Raw genomic sequence first — 14,255 nt, forward strand, 5'->3', positions numbered from 1 at the left:
GAGTTTACAATAACCCACTGTCATTCTCCAAGACCCATCTGTTTTCTGCACAGGCCAAATAGGAGAGTTGAATGGTGATGTGGTGGAAATCACCACCCCTGCATCTTTCAAGTCCTTAAGAGTGGCGGTAATCTCTGCAATACCCCCAGGAATACAGTATTGCTTCTGATTTACTATTTTGCTTGGTAGGGGCAGTTCTAGTGGCTTCCACTTGGCCTTTCCCACCATAATAGCCCTCACTGCACGAGTTAGAGAACCAACGTGGGGATTCTGACAGTTGCTCAGTATGTCTATGCCAATTATACATTCTGGAACTGGGGAAATAACTACAGGATGGGTCGGGGGCCCACTGGACCCACTATGAGACAGACCTGAGCTAAAACTCCAGTGATAACCTGGCCTCCATAAGCCCCCCTCTGACTGGTGGTCCAGAGTGATGTTTTGGGTCCCCTGGAATTAATGTCACTTCTGAACCAGTGTCTAATAACCCCCAAAATATCTGATCATTTCCTTTTCCCCAATGCACAGTTACCCTGGTAAAAGGCCGTTGGTCTCCTTGGGGAAGACTTAGAGGAAGATTAACAGTATAAATTTATGGCAGTGTAACAGGTTTCTTCCCCATAGGGACCTGGCCTCCCCTTCATTCAAGGGGCTCAGGGTCTGTAAACTGTTTCAAGTCTGGAAATTGATTAAGGGGCCGAGACTCTGTGTTTTTGTAATTCAGGTTAGACTTCTGTTCCCTTGACCTAGAACTCTTTTGTTTATACAGCTCCAACAAGAATTTAGTAGACTGCTCTTCAATTGTATTTCTAGGTACCCCATGATTTACTAGCCAATGCCACAAATCTCTGCGTGTCATATAATTTTGACGCCTCCTTTGAGTTTGCTGTCTAGTATAAAAGCCACGTCTACCCTGTCTTTGGTGATTAAGTGCTGCCACCTGGCTTCTGCCAACTCGGGATCCTGTCAGCCCCATTGTGTTTAAGGATTCCAGCTCAGTGACAGCAGTTCCTACAGTAATATCTGACCTACAGAGAAGTGCAACCACAGAGCTCTTGAGGGATGATGGTGCTAGTCTCACAAATTTATTTCTCACTCTTCTGGTAAAAGGTGCATCCTCTGGACATTCCTAGGGTGTAAGAGCAGGGTTTGCATGATAAATCCACTCTAACATTCCAATCTCTCTAAGCCTCTGGATCCCCTCATCTACATTATACCAGGGCAGTTCTGGCATTTCAACCTAATGTTGGCCACCTTTTGATCCATGTTTCAACCAACCACCCAAACAAGCTGTTAACACCTTTTCTAACCGCTTGAGCTATAACATTGAATGCAGAATCTCTGCTTAGTGGGCCCATATCAATAAATTCAGCCTGATCCAGCCTTATATTCCTCCCACCATTATCCCACACTCTTAAAATCCATTGCCACACATATTCCCCTGATTTCTGTCGATATAAATTGGAAAACTCACACAGTTCTTTTCGAGTATAGCGTACCTCCTCATGTGTGATACTTTGTACCTCACCTTTAGGGGCCTGTTGGGACTTGAGTCTAGTTATAGGTCTAGAAGAAATGAGGGGTGGTGGGGGTGGGTCATGAAAAGAATTAGAAATATCTTCCAAGCCATTTGTTTAAGGGCCTTCATTTGCAGTTTCATCTGGTGAAACAGGATTAATCACTCTAGGGCTAATCCCTTCAGGAGGAGGTTGGGTGGCCAATTCCTCAAAGCAGGCTGGAGTTGGGGCAGCTATGTCCTCAAGGCAGACTATTACAGGGTTATCTAGAGAAGACTCAGCATGGCCTAGGGTTTCAACCTCGCCCCCAACATCATTATCAATCCATATGTCACCATCCCATTTTTCAGGGTTCCACTCCTTTCCAATCAATGCCCTTAGTTTAACGGCAGACACCATGCAAGACTGAGATTTCAGTTTACGTTATAAAGTTGCTACTCTAACAATAAGATTCTCAGTCTGATTTTTAGAGATCTCAAGTCTACAGCTACAGGAAATAAGATTTTCCTTCAGGATACACATAGAAACGTCTACATCTTTCAGACGGTGCTTAAGCTTCTCATTTGAAGCCTTAAGCCCATCCCTTTTACCCCTTATGTAAACAGTGTATCTAACAACAACCAACCAACATCTCTGTAACTCTTATTTCTACAAAACTCTGTAAAGGTGTCAAAAACATTATCCCCCAGAGTCTGGCTTCGTACAAGCGAAGCATTAGGAAAATCCAATGATGATATTTTGACTATCTCCTTTGCCAACTCACTCCATGGATTGGGAGTGTCATTCTGATTATGGGAATCAGAGTCCTTAGTGTCTCTGAGTCCAGTCAGAGTAGAAATCGATTCATAAAAACCCATTTTAAAGATTCTGTTTCTTAAGAAGCACTCCTGGTACCAAGATGTATTAGTTAGGGTTCTCTAGATAAACAGAATCAACAGGGAACACTTGCAAATATAAAATTTATAAAAGTGTCTCACGTGACCACAGGAACGCAGAGTCCAAAATCCACAGCGCAGGCTGCAAAGCCGACGACTCCGATGGATGGCCTGGATGAACGCCACAGGAGAGGCTCACCAGCCAAAGCAGGAATGGAACCTGTCTCCTCTGAGTCCTCCTTAAAAGGCTTCCCATGATTAAACATCACTAAATGCAGAAGACACTCCCCTTTGGCAGATTACAAATGGAATCAGCTGTGGATGCAGCTGACGTGATCATGACCTAATCCTATGAAATGTCTTCATTGCAACAGACAGGCCAGCACTTGCCCAATCAGATAAACAGGTACCACAACTTGGCCAAGTTGACACGCGTCCCCAACCATGACAGATACGTAGAATGAGTTAGGTAGCTTTCCCTCCTCTTCAATTTTTTTGAAGAATTTGAGCAGGATTGGAACTAATTCTTTCTGGAATGTTTGTGAATTCACATGTGAAGCCATCTGGTCCCGGACTTTAATTTTGGGGAGCTTAGAGACTGATTCAATATCTTTACTTGTGATTGGTTTCTTGAGGTCGTCTATTTCTTCTCACGTCAAAGTTGGTTGTTCATGCCTTTCTAGAAATTTGTCCATTTCATCTACATTGTCATATTTATTAGCATAAAGTTATTCATAGTATCCTGTCATTACTTCCTTCATATCTGTGGGGTCAGTGGTTATGTCTCCTCTTCCATTTCTAATCTTATTTATTTCCATCCTCTCTTTTCTTCTTTTGTCAGTCTTACTAAGGGTTCATCAATTATTGATTTTTTTCATAGAGCCATTTTTTGGTTTTGTTGATTTTCCCAATTGTTTTAATGTTCTCAATTTCATTTATTTCTGCTCTAATCTTCATTATTTCTTTCCTTTTGCTTGCTTTGGGGTTAGTTTGCTGTTCTTTCTCTACTTCTTCCAAGTGGACAGCTAATTCCTTGATTTCTGCCTTTCTTCTTTTTTGATATAGGCATTTAGGGCAATAAATTTCTACTACGTTTGCTGCATTCCATAAGTTTTGATATGTTGTGTTTTCATTTTCATTTGCCTCAAGATATTTACTAATTTCTCTTGTAATAGCTTCCTTGACCCACTGGTTGTTTAAGAGTGTGTTGTTGAGCCTCCACATATTTGTGAATTTTCTGGCACTCTGGCTATTATTGACTTCCAACTTCATTTCTTTATGATCTGAGGAAGTGTTTTGTATGATTTCAATCTCTTTAAATTTATGGAGACTTGCTTTGTGACCCAGCATAGGGTCTATTCTTGAGAATGATCCATGAGGACTTGAGAAAAGGATGTATCCTGCTGTTGTGTGGTGTAATGTTCTATAAATGTCTGTTAAGTCTAGCTCATTTATTGTATTATTTGAATTCTCTGTTTCTTTATTGATCCTCTGTCTAGATGTTCTGTCCGTTGATGAGAGTGTGGAATTGAAACCTCCAACTATTATGGTAGATGTGTGTATTTCTCTTTTCAGTGTTATCAGTGTCGGCCTCATGTATTTTGGATCATTCTGGCTCAGTGCATACATATTTATGATTGTTATGTCTTCTTGTTGAATTGTTCCTTTTATTAATACATAGTGTCCTTCTTTTTCTCTTTTAACTGTTTTACATTTGCATTCTAATTTGCTGGTTATTAGTATAGCTACTCTTGCTCTTTTCTGGTTGTTGTTTGCATGAAATATCTTTTCCCAACTTTTCACTTTCAACCTATGTTTATCCTTGGGTCTAAGAAGTGTTTCCTTTAGACAGCATATAGATGGGTCTTATTTTTTAATCCATTCTGCCCGTCTATGTCTTTTGATTGGGGAGCTTAATCCATTAACATTTAGTGTTATTACTGCATGGGAAGTACTTTCTTCTACCATTTTCTTTTTATTTGTCATATCTAGTTTCTTCTTTTTACCTTAACTGATAGTCTTCCTTTCTACACTCTTCTCCAAACTTCTCTCTCCTGAGTTTTCGCATCTGCCTCTGGTGCTCCCTTTAGCAGTTCTTGCAGACTCGGTCTCTTGGTGACAAATTCTCTCAGTGACTTTTTGTCTGAAAATGTTTAATTTCTCCCCTCATTTTTGAAGGACAATTTTTCCAGGTATAGAATTCTTGGGTGGCAGTTTTTCTCTTTTAGTAATTTAAATATATCATCCCACTGTCTTCTCACCTCCATGGGTTCTGCTGAGAAATCTATGCATAGTCTTATTGGGCTTCCCTTGTGTGTGATGGATTGCTTTTCTCTTGCTGCTTTCAAGATTCTGTCTTTCTCTTTGACATCTGACATTCTGCTTAGTAAATGTCTTTGAGTACGTGTATTTGGATCTATTCTCTCTGGGGTATGCTGCACTTCTTGGATCTCTAATTTTAAGTCTTTCATAAGAGGTGGGAACTTTTCAGTGATAATTTCTTCCATTAGTTTTTCTACTCCTTATCCCTTCTCTTCTCCTTCTGGGACAGCCACAACATTTATATTTTTGCACTTCATATTGTCATTCAATTTCCTCAATGTTTTTCCTTTTTTTCCCTATATTTTCTTTTGCTGGTTGGATTTCAGATGTTTCATCCTGCAGTTCACTAATCCTATCTTCTGCCTCTCAAAATCTAACATTGTAGGTTTCCATTGTTTTTTTCATCTCTTCTACTGTGCCTTTCATTCCCATAAGTTCTATGATTTGTTTTTTCAGACTTTCAATTTCATCTTTACGTTCATTCCTTGCCTTCTATATATCCTCCCTCAATTCATTGATCTAATTTTTGATTAGGTTTTCCATGTCTGTTTGTATATTCTGAATTAATTGTTTTAACTTCTGTATCTCATTTGAATTGTTGGTTTGTTCCTTTGACTGGGCCATGTCTTCAATTTTCCGAGTCTGATTTGTTATTTTTTGCTCCCGTCTAGGCATTTAATTACCTTAATTAGTTTATTCTGGAGATTGTTTTCACTTTTTTTTACCTAGGGTTTTCTTGTTGGATTAATTGGTTGTCTGTATGCTCTTTGACATTCAGTTCTGCTTTTTCTGGACCACTAGCTTAGGTTTTGTTTACAGAGGAGAATTTTTCAGTTCTTATTTTCTTGTTTCTTGTCCTATCTGTATGGTGCCTTTCTCCCTCCACCCTTAGAAGGGTCTAATTAGGTATTATAGACCCCAGCTGGATTTTCCCAGATCAAACTGGCCTCCTGTCTGGAGGAAACAGTCACCTGTGTTAGTTTTCCCTGAGGGTGAGACCCAGCAGGTTGAAAGACTTTCCTGTGAAGTTTCTGGACTCTGTTTTTCTTATCCTGTTCAGTATGTTTTGCTTGTTTGCTTGCAGGTCCCACGAGCACAAGATGATGTGGTACATTTAACTTTGGCCGACTCTCCCTGCTGGTGGCCTGGTGGAGACAGGAGAGGTTGTAGGCTGGTTTTAATGTCTTCTAATCTGAAGCCCTCGGATCTGAATTCCTTCAGGGAGGGATTCCACCTGAGTTTGGCCTCACCCCTCCCCTGGGGAAGGCACAAGCTCGTTTCTGCCCCTGCCTGGGGCAGTTGCAGCCTGAGAAGCCCTGGGGCTATATGCAAAGGCAGTCAAGCCTTTGTAGAAACACAGCCACTAAAACCTCTGCTTTCTTTTTTTTTCTTTTTCTGTCAGCCCTGCCCCCTTGGCACCGGGGCAAAAACCAGCGACCTCTGCTTTGACCAGGTTCACCTGAGCTGGGAGACTATTTTTAGTAGTCAGAATTTGTGAAAAAATTCCACACTTGAAGCTTAGTTGCGCTTAGCCCCTGTTGTTGGTCAAGTCCCTTTCCTTTCCCCTCAGGGAAGCAACCTGGGGGGAAGGAGTGCCAGCTGCCACAGCTTGGGGAACTCATGGTTTCAGGGGTGCTCAGAGCCGGTCCAGCGAGTCCAGACTGGGGTACCCTGTGTGCCTGGTCACTGACATAGCCCCAGGAGCTGTTCTGTACTGTTCCTGGTTAGTTAGCTGTTCTGGAGGACAACTAAATCTGACACCTTGCTAACCTGCCATCTTGGCACCTCTCAAATATTTTTCTATCTCTATATAGGTTTTACATCATTTTTGCAATTATCCTGTAAGTTTGAAATTATTTCAAAATAAGAAAATCGCGACAAAGACAATATAAAGAATAGACTGCAACAGAACAAGGGTGGGACTTGGGAGACCACGGAGCAGGGTATGGAATAAGGCAGACAAGAGATAATGATAGCTTAGAAATAAATGGATGGGAGTGATGGAAGTAGAAGAAAATGATCAGATTCAGGTAGGGCTAATGGATCTCTTGATGGATTGTATATCGTCTGTAAAAGAAAGAGAGGAACACATAATGACCCCACAGTTTTTTCCTCAGGAATTAGAAAACTGGAGTTAGCATTTACTTACACAGGGAAAAACAGAGAAAGAACCACTTAGGGTGGGGAAGCGGAAATCTTCTGGAAATAGATTGGATTGGACATGTTTAGTTAAAAATGCCAATTAAACACCTAAGTAGAGATGTTACATGTAAAGAGAGGTATATAAGTGTGGGAAAAGGTCCAACCTGAAGACAGAAACTTGGGAACTTTTTATTTATAACATTTAAATCCACAAAATGGCTGAGACTACAAAAAATGAGTGCAGACAGATCAAGCCCTGGTTTGTTCTAATATTTTGATGTTGGAAATATGAGGAAAATTTTGGAAAGGAAAATGAGAAGGTCCAGCCAGTGAAGTGAGTGAAAAATCAAGAGTAATATTTTAGAAATTAAGTGAAAAATATTTTCAGGGATGTGCTGATGAATTATGTCAACTGTCAATAACCTGAGTAAAATGAAGATCCAAAAACTAATCATTGGATTTAGCAACACAGAGATCACATCTGTTCTGGTGAAATGATTGAAGTGGTTGGAGAGAGTTTAAAAATACTATCATCTTTCCCTTGGTTGGAGTATGTCTTCATAAATTTTTTTTTTTATTAATTAACGGAAAAAAGAAAAAAGATATTAACCCAATATTTAGAAATCATACCATTCTACATATGCAATCAGTAATTCTTAACATCATCACATAGATGCATGATCATCGTTTCTTAGTACATTGGCATCGGTTTAGAAGAACTAGCAACACAACAGAAAAAGATATAGAATGTTAATATAGAGAAAAAAAGTGATAATAATAGTAAAAACAAAACAAAAAAACAACCAGACAAAAACAAACAAAAAAACAAAACAACAACAACAACAAAAAAAACCTATAGCTCAGATGCAGCTTCATTCAGTGTTTTAACATGATTACTTTACAATTAGGTATTATTGTGCTGTCCATTTTTGAGTTTTTGTATCTAGTCCTGCTGCACAGTCTGTATCATTGTGGTTTTGATTTGCATTTCTCTAATGGCCAGGGACATTGAGCATCTCTTCATGTGCCTTTTGGCCATTTGTATTTCCTCTTCTGAGAGGTGTCTGTTCAAGTCTTTTTCCCATTTTGTAATTGGGTTGGCTGTCTTTTTGTTGTTGAGTTGAACCATCTCTTTATAAATTCTGGATACTAGACATTTATCTGATATGTCGTTTCCAAATATTGTCTCCCATTGTGTAGGCTGTCTTTCTACTTTCTTGATGAAGTTCTTTGATGCACAAAAGTGTTTAATTTTGAGGAGCTCCCATTTCTTTCTTTCTTTCTTCAGTGCTCTTGCTTTAGGTTTAAGGTTCATAAAACCGCCTCCAATTGTAAGTTTCATAAGATATCTCCCTACATTTTCCTCTAACTGTTTTATGGTCTTAGACCTAATGTTTAGATCTTTGATCCATTTTGAGTTAGCTTTTGTATAGGGTGTGAGATATGGGTCCTCTTTCATTCTTTTGCATATGGATATCCAGTTCTCTAGGCACCATTTATTGAAGAGACTGTTCTGCCCCAGGTGAGTTGGCTTGACTGCCTTATCAAAGATCAAATGTCCATAGATGAGAGGGTCTATATCTGAGCACTCTATTCGATTCCATTGGTTGATATATCTATCTTTACGCCAATACCATGCTGTTTTGACCACTGTGGCTTCATAATATGCCTTAAAGTCAGGCAGTGCGAGACCTCCAGCTTCGTTTTTTTTCCTCAAGATGTTTTTAGCAATTCCGGGCACCCTGCCCTTCCAGATAAACATAAAAATTTTTTGTATACAGGTGTGAGAAAGATATATTTTCTGAATCCTAAAAAATTTGAGAATATTCATGTTTCTTTCATATATGAGAAATAATTCAGTTGAGCACAAAATTCTTTAGAATACCCCTCCAAATTATAAATATGTTACTCCACTGTCTTCTAGAGTTTACTGTTAACAAATTAAAAATCAGGCCATCTAATTTTTCTCTCCTTATGAGTAACATGATTCTTCCGTCTGAGTATCTATTCTTTTTATTACATTCCAAACATGTTACTAGATGGCCTTTCTAAAAATTATGCATTCTGTCATTCATTTGCTAATTTAACAAACATTTATTTAGTGACAATTATGTATCATGCATGGTATCAGAATCCAGTATCTTTATGCCTACAAGTAAGTTTTATTTTTATAATTTTTATAGTGATAACATACATACAACTTAGCATTCCCGTTTTAATCAATATAATTACATCACCACCATTCATAAGCAAAAGTTTTCTAACATCCCAAGTCGAAACTCTGTACCTGCTAAGAATAAAGTTCCCATTCCTCCTACCCTCACTCCTGCTAACCTATAATCTACTTTCTGTCTCTATGAATCTGCATATTCTAGTTATTTCATATAAGTGAAATCATATAATATTTATTCTTTTGTGTCTGGCTTATTTTACTCAATATGATACCTTCAAGGTCAATCCATGTAGTAGCATATATCAGAAGTTCATTCCTTTGTACAGCTGAATAATATTTCATTTTAGTATATACTATACTTTAAAAATCCATTTATCTGATAATGGGTGCTTGTGTTGCTTTTGAATGAAACAACACACTTGTAAACAACCTATGGGTCTAAGAAGAAATCACAAGGAAAATTAAAAATTTCTTAGAGACAAATAAAAATAAAAACACAACATTCCACAACTTATGCAATAAAGCAAAGGCAGTGCTCAGTGGAAAATTATACCTGTAAACACCTACATTTTTTTTAAAAAATAGAAAGATCTCAAATCAATAAAACACTTTCTGACCTTTAGGAACAAGAAAAATAGAGAACAAAACCCAGAGTTAGCAGAAGGAAGGCAATAAAAGAGCAGGATAAATGAAACAGAGAACAGAAAAACAATAGAGAGAATCAATGAAACCCAAACTTTGTTCACTGAGGAGATCAATACAATTTAAAAACATTTAGCTAAACTGACAAAGAAAAAAGAGGAAAGATGCAAATAATTAAATGAGACATGAAATAGGAGATATTATTACTAACCTTACAGAAATAAAGATTATAAAAGAATACCATAAATAATCATATATCAACTGATTCAATAATCTAGATGAAATGGACAATTCCTAGAAACAGACAAATTACCAAAAAGAAAGAAATAATTTCAACAGACCCATAACAATGAAAAAGATCAAATCAGTAAGCAAAAACCTCCCAACAAATAAATGTCCAGAACCAGATTGTTTTACTGGTAATTTCTATTAAACATTTAAAGAATTAACAACAATTATTCTTAAACTCCTAATAAAAATGCTGAAGAGGAGACAACAATTTCTAACTCATGTTATAAGGCCAGCATTTGTCTGAAATCGAAGTCAGATGAAGATAACACAACAAAAGAAAATTACACACCAATATCTCTCATGACTAGATATGCAAAAACCCTCGTCAAAATACTAGAAAAATGAAATCCAGTAGTATATTAAAGGATTATATACCTCAATCAGGAGGAACTTATCCCAGGATTGCAAGAGTAGTGCAACATAAGAAAATCAATCAACATGATACAACACATTAACAGAATGAAAGAGGGAAAAACAAATAATTATCTCAATGAATGCAGAAAAAGACACAAAACCTAACACACTTTCTTGACAAACATATTCAGAAAATTTGAAATGTGTGGGAACTTCCTTAACATAATGAAGGTCATATATGAAACCTCATAGTTAATATCTTACCCGATAGTAAAAGTCTAAAGGCTTCCCTCTTGAGGTCAGGAACAAGACAAGGATGCCTGCTCTCACTGATGCTATTCAACATTGTACTAGAAGTTCTAGTAGAATGGTTATGGAAGAAAAAGGAATAAAAGGCTTCTGCATTAGAAACTAAGAAGTAAAACTATCTTTTCACACCTGACATGATCACATACATAGAAAATCCCAAAGCATCCAAAGAAAGCTACTAGAGCTAAAACACAGATTCAGCAAAGCTGTGGGATACAAGGTCAACATGCAAAGATCAGTTTTCCATTCCATAGTAATGAACAATCCAAGAAGGAAGTCAAGAATACAGCTGTATTTATTATAGCATCTGAAAGAATATCTAGGGATAAATTTAACCAAGGTTGTAAAAGGCTTGTACACTAAAAACTACAAAATATAGCTGAAAGAAATTAAAGAAGACCTAAATAATGAAGACTTAATATTAAGATGACAGTACTGCCCAACATGATCTACACATTCAATGCAATCCCAATCAAATTTCCAGCAGCCTACTTTACAGAAATGGAGAAGCTAACCATCAAATTAATATGGAATGGAATGGGGCCCTGAAGAGTCAAAACAACTTTGACAAAGAACAGAGTTGGAGAATTCTACTTCCTGATTTCACAACTTACTAGAAAGCTACACTAATTACAGTGTCATACTGTAATACATACAGTATCATTGAACATCAAGTGATAAACCTTGTATCTACAACCAAATGATTTTCAATAAAGGTGGCAAGTCCATTCAATGCAGAAAGGAGTGTCTCTTCAACAAATTGTGCTGGAAAAACTGGATATCCATATGTAAAAGAATGAAATTGGACCCCTATCTCACACCATATTCAAAAGTAAAGTAGATGAATGACATAAATGTAAGAACTCAAACCATAAAACTTCAAAGATAACACAGGGAAAAATCTAAACGACTTTGGATTTGGTGATGGATTCTTAAGTCTGACACCAAAAGCATGAGCAACAAAAGAAAAAAAAAAATAGATAAATTAGTGGAGTTGTTAGGCTCACATATCAAGTTGGCCAGGTGATGGTGTCGAGTTGTGTGGTTAAGCAAGTACTGCCCTGATTGTTAGTGTGAGTTCATTTCATGGACTCAAATCATCATTAAGTTGATAGCATCTATGGTTGATTACATCAACAATCAACTGAGTAGACTGCCTTCAACAATGAGAAATGTCTCATACAATCAGTTGAAAGCTATGAAAGGAGAAGTGGTCACTTCAGCAGGCAGGAGACAGAATTTCTGTCTCTATCTCAGTCAGTCACTTTCCCTGGAGAATTCATCAAAAACCTTCAGAGTTCCCAGTATGTATCCTGGCCTGTGGAATTTGGACTTGTGTATCTTCAGTCACGTGAAACAAGTTTTATTAAAATCTCATAATATTTACAGATATCTCCTGTCAGTTTTGTTTCCCTAAAGAACGCTGACTAATACACCTGGGTGTATTATGTCTTTCGGTTATGAACGGTGGTGATGTAAGCATAAATTTTGTGTATTAAAGGACATTATGAAGCAAGTAAAAATCAGTTACAGAATGGGAGAAAGTATTTGGCAATCACAGATCAGATAAGGATTTCATACATAAAGAACTTATACAACTCAACAACAAAAAGACAAAACCTAATTTTTAAAATGGGCAAATGACAAAGAAATTTTTCCAAAGAAGACAGAGAAATCATCAATAAGTATCCTACTGTGATTTCATCTTGTAATTCACTGTTACTGATGCAACATTATCAGTAACAGTGAAATACAAGATGAAATCATAATAGGATACCATTTCACACCCACTACAATGAATATTTTTTAAAAAACAATAAACAAGTGTTGGCTCAGATGTGGAAAAATTAGAACACTTGTGCATTGCTGGTGGGAATGAAAAATGGTGTAGCCACTGTGGAAAACAAAATGGCAGTTGCTCAGAAAGTTAAACATAGAATTGCCACACAACCCAGCAATTACATACTTAAGAATATAAGCCAAAGAACTGAAAGAAGGTACTCAAAAGCATGAAGGTGAACCACAAGGAATAAATAGTTCAATGACCCAAGGCTAATAGCACTAGAGCTGTTACTGACCTTTGGTTAGTTATAGAAACCAGAAGGAGGCAATAGTATAGGGAAGGCCGTCTTCAGTGTAGAAAGGTAGCCTGAAATGTCCTAACAGAAAGGGAGACAGAGAAACAAATATCCTGTTCATTCTCTCCTCAGTTCCACCGATCTTCTTCCACCTCATTCGTGGAAAATGACTATGTGTTGGAAGGTATGTGAACCTATATAATCTACACAATTCAGGTCCAAGGGTAAACAAGCAAAGTGGACTAAGGAGAAGGATGAATTTGGAGAGACAAATGTAATATAGCCATAATAGTGTTCTATCAAAACAAAATAAATCAGAACCAAAGGGATAATCTCTGCCTTTCTTCTGAAGTCCAGTACATTTATGGTAATTATTGATTTGGTTCAATATACAGCTCCCATTTTGCTACTTGTTTTCTACATGTTCTTTATATTCCTCTGCTACTACTTTAGAGTCTATCATGTTAAACAATTTTTTCACTGTAAAATTTTAATTTATATGTGGAATAATTTTTTTAATTTTTTAAGGTTCTTTATAATCAATGTTTTAGAGATTATTTAATTTATTAATTTATTAAATAATTTATTAATAATAAATTATTTAATATATTACAATTTACTTTATGTTAATACTGACAATTCTGATATAGAGAATCTGCTCCAATATGGCAGTAAAAAGGATTGAAGTTATGATACATGCTACAACACTCATGAACCCTGAAGTCATCACATATGTTCAGAGAAATTAGCTAGACACAAAAGGACAAATACAATATGTGCCTGTTTGAAACTATTTTGTACCCCAGGAAAGCCATGTTTTAATCCTGATCCAGTCTGGTGGGGCCAGACCTCTTGTTCAGGGTGCAAACTTTGATTGGATTATTTCCATGGAGATGTAACGTGCCCAGTTGTGGTGTGACCTTTTGGTTAGATGGAGATGTGGCTCCACCCATTCAAGATGAGTCTTGATTAGTTTACTAGAGTCCTTTAAAAGGGGAAGCATTTTGGAGAAACCTCAGGCACAGATGCTTGGAGAACAGCTGCTTCAGAGCTGATAAGAGACATGGATGTTTTGAGATGCGTGGAGTGCCAACAGAGGGAGCATATGCCTAGATATGGGCAGTGCCCAGCACACGTCACCACGTGCCTTCCTATGAGATACTAAGCAACTCAGAACCCGGAGTTGTATCCCAGAGTAGCTAAGTGAAGGCCCACAGATGCTTAGAGAAGAAACCACTGGCAAGAAGAGTTGAAAGGACCAGTAGACACCAGCCATGTGCCTTCCCTTCTGACAGACACTGATTGGCCTTTCTTGAGTCAAGGTTATCTTTAACTACATGCCTTAGTTTGAACGTTTTTCTGGCCTTAACAACTGTAAATTTGTAACATATTTAATTTCCTTTTTAAAAGCCATTCCATCTCTGGCACATTGCATTTTGGGAGCATTTAGCAAATCAAAACATTTATGATTCAACTAATTTGAAATATCTAGAGTAAGCAAATTAGAGAGGGAAATTAGAGGCTACCAGGGATTGGGGGAGGGGATATTGTG

At 37.5% G+C, this 14,255-nt stretch overlaps 1 protein-coding gene across 19 annotated transcripts in view; it reads right to left on the reverse strand.

The window, feature by feature from the left end:
- BAZ2B (bromodomain adjacent to zinc finger domain 2B) overlaps positions 1-14,255 on the reverse strand; it is a 496,810-nt gene that overhangs the window by 395,976 nt on the left and 86,579 nt on the right. Inside the window, exon 1 of one of the 19 annotated variants that reach the window (XM_077153941.1) lies at positions 12,704-12,960. The exons of the other annotated variants lie outside the window; for them this stretch is intronic. The gene's annotated coding sequence lies outside the window, so the exon portion shown is untranslated. Of the gene's footprint in view, positions 1-12,703; positions 12,961-14,255 lie in introns of those variants that run through there. 19 annotated transcript variants of the gene reach the window in all.

Source organism: Tamandua tetradactyla, chromosome 3 (genome assembly GCF_023851605.1).
Source record: "Tamandua tetradactyla isolate mTamTet1 chromosome 3, mTamTet1.pri, whole genome shotgun sequence".
NCBI lineage: Eukaryota > Metazoa > Chordata > Mammalia > Pilosa > Myrmecophagidae > Tamandua > Tamandua tetradactyla.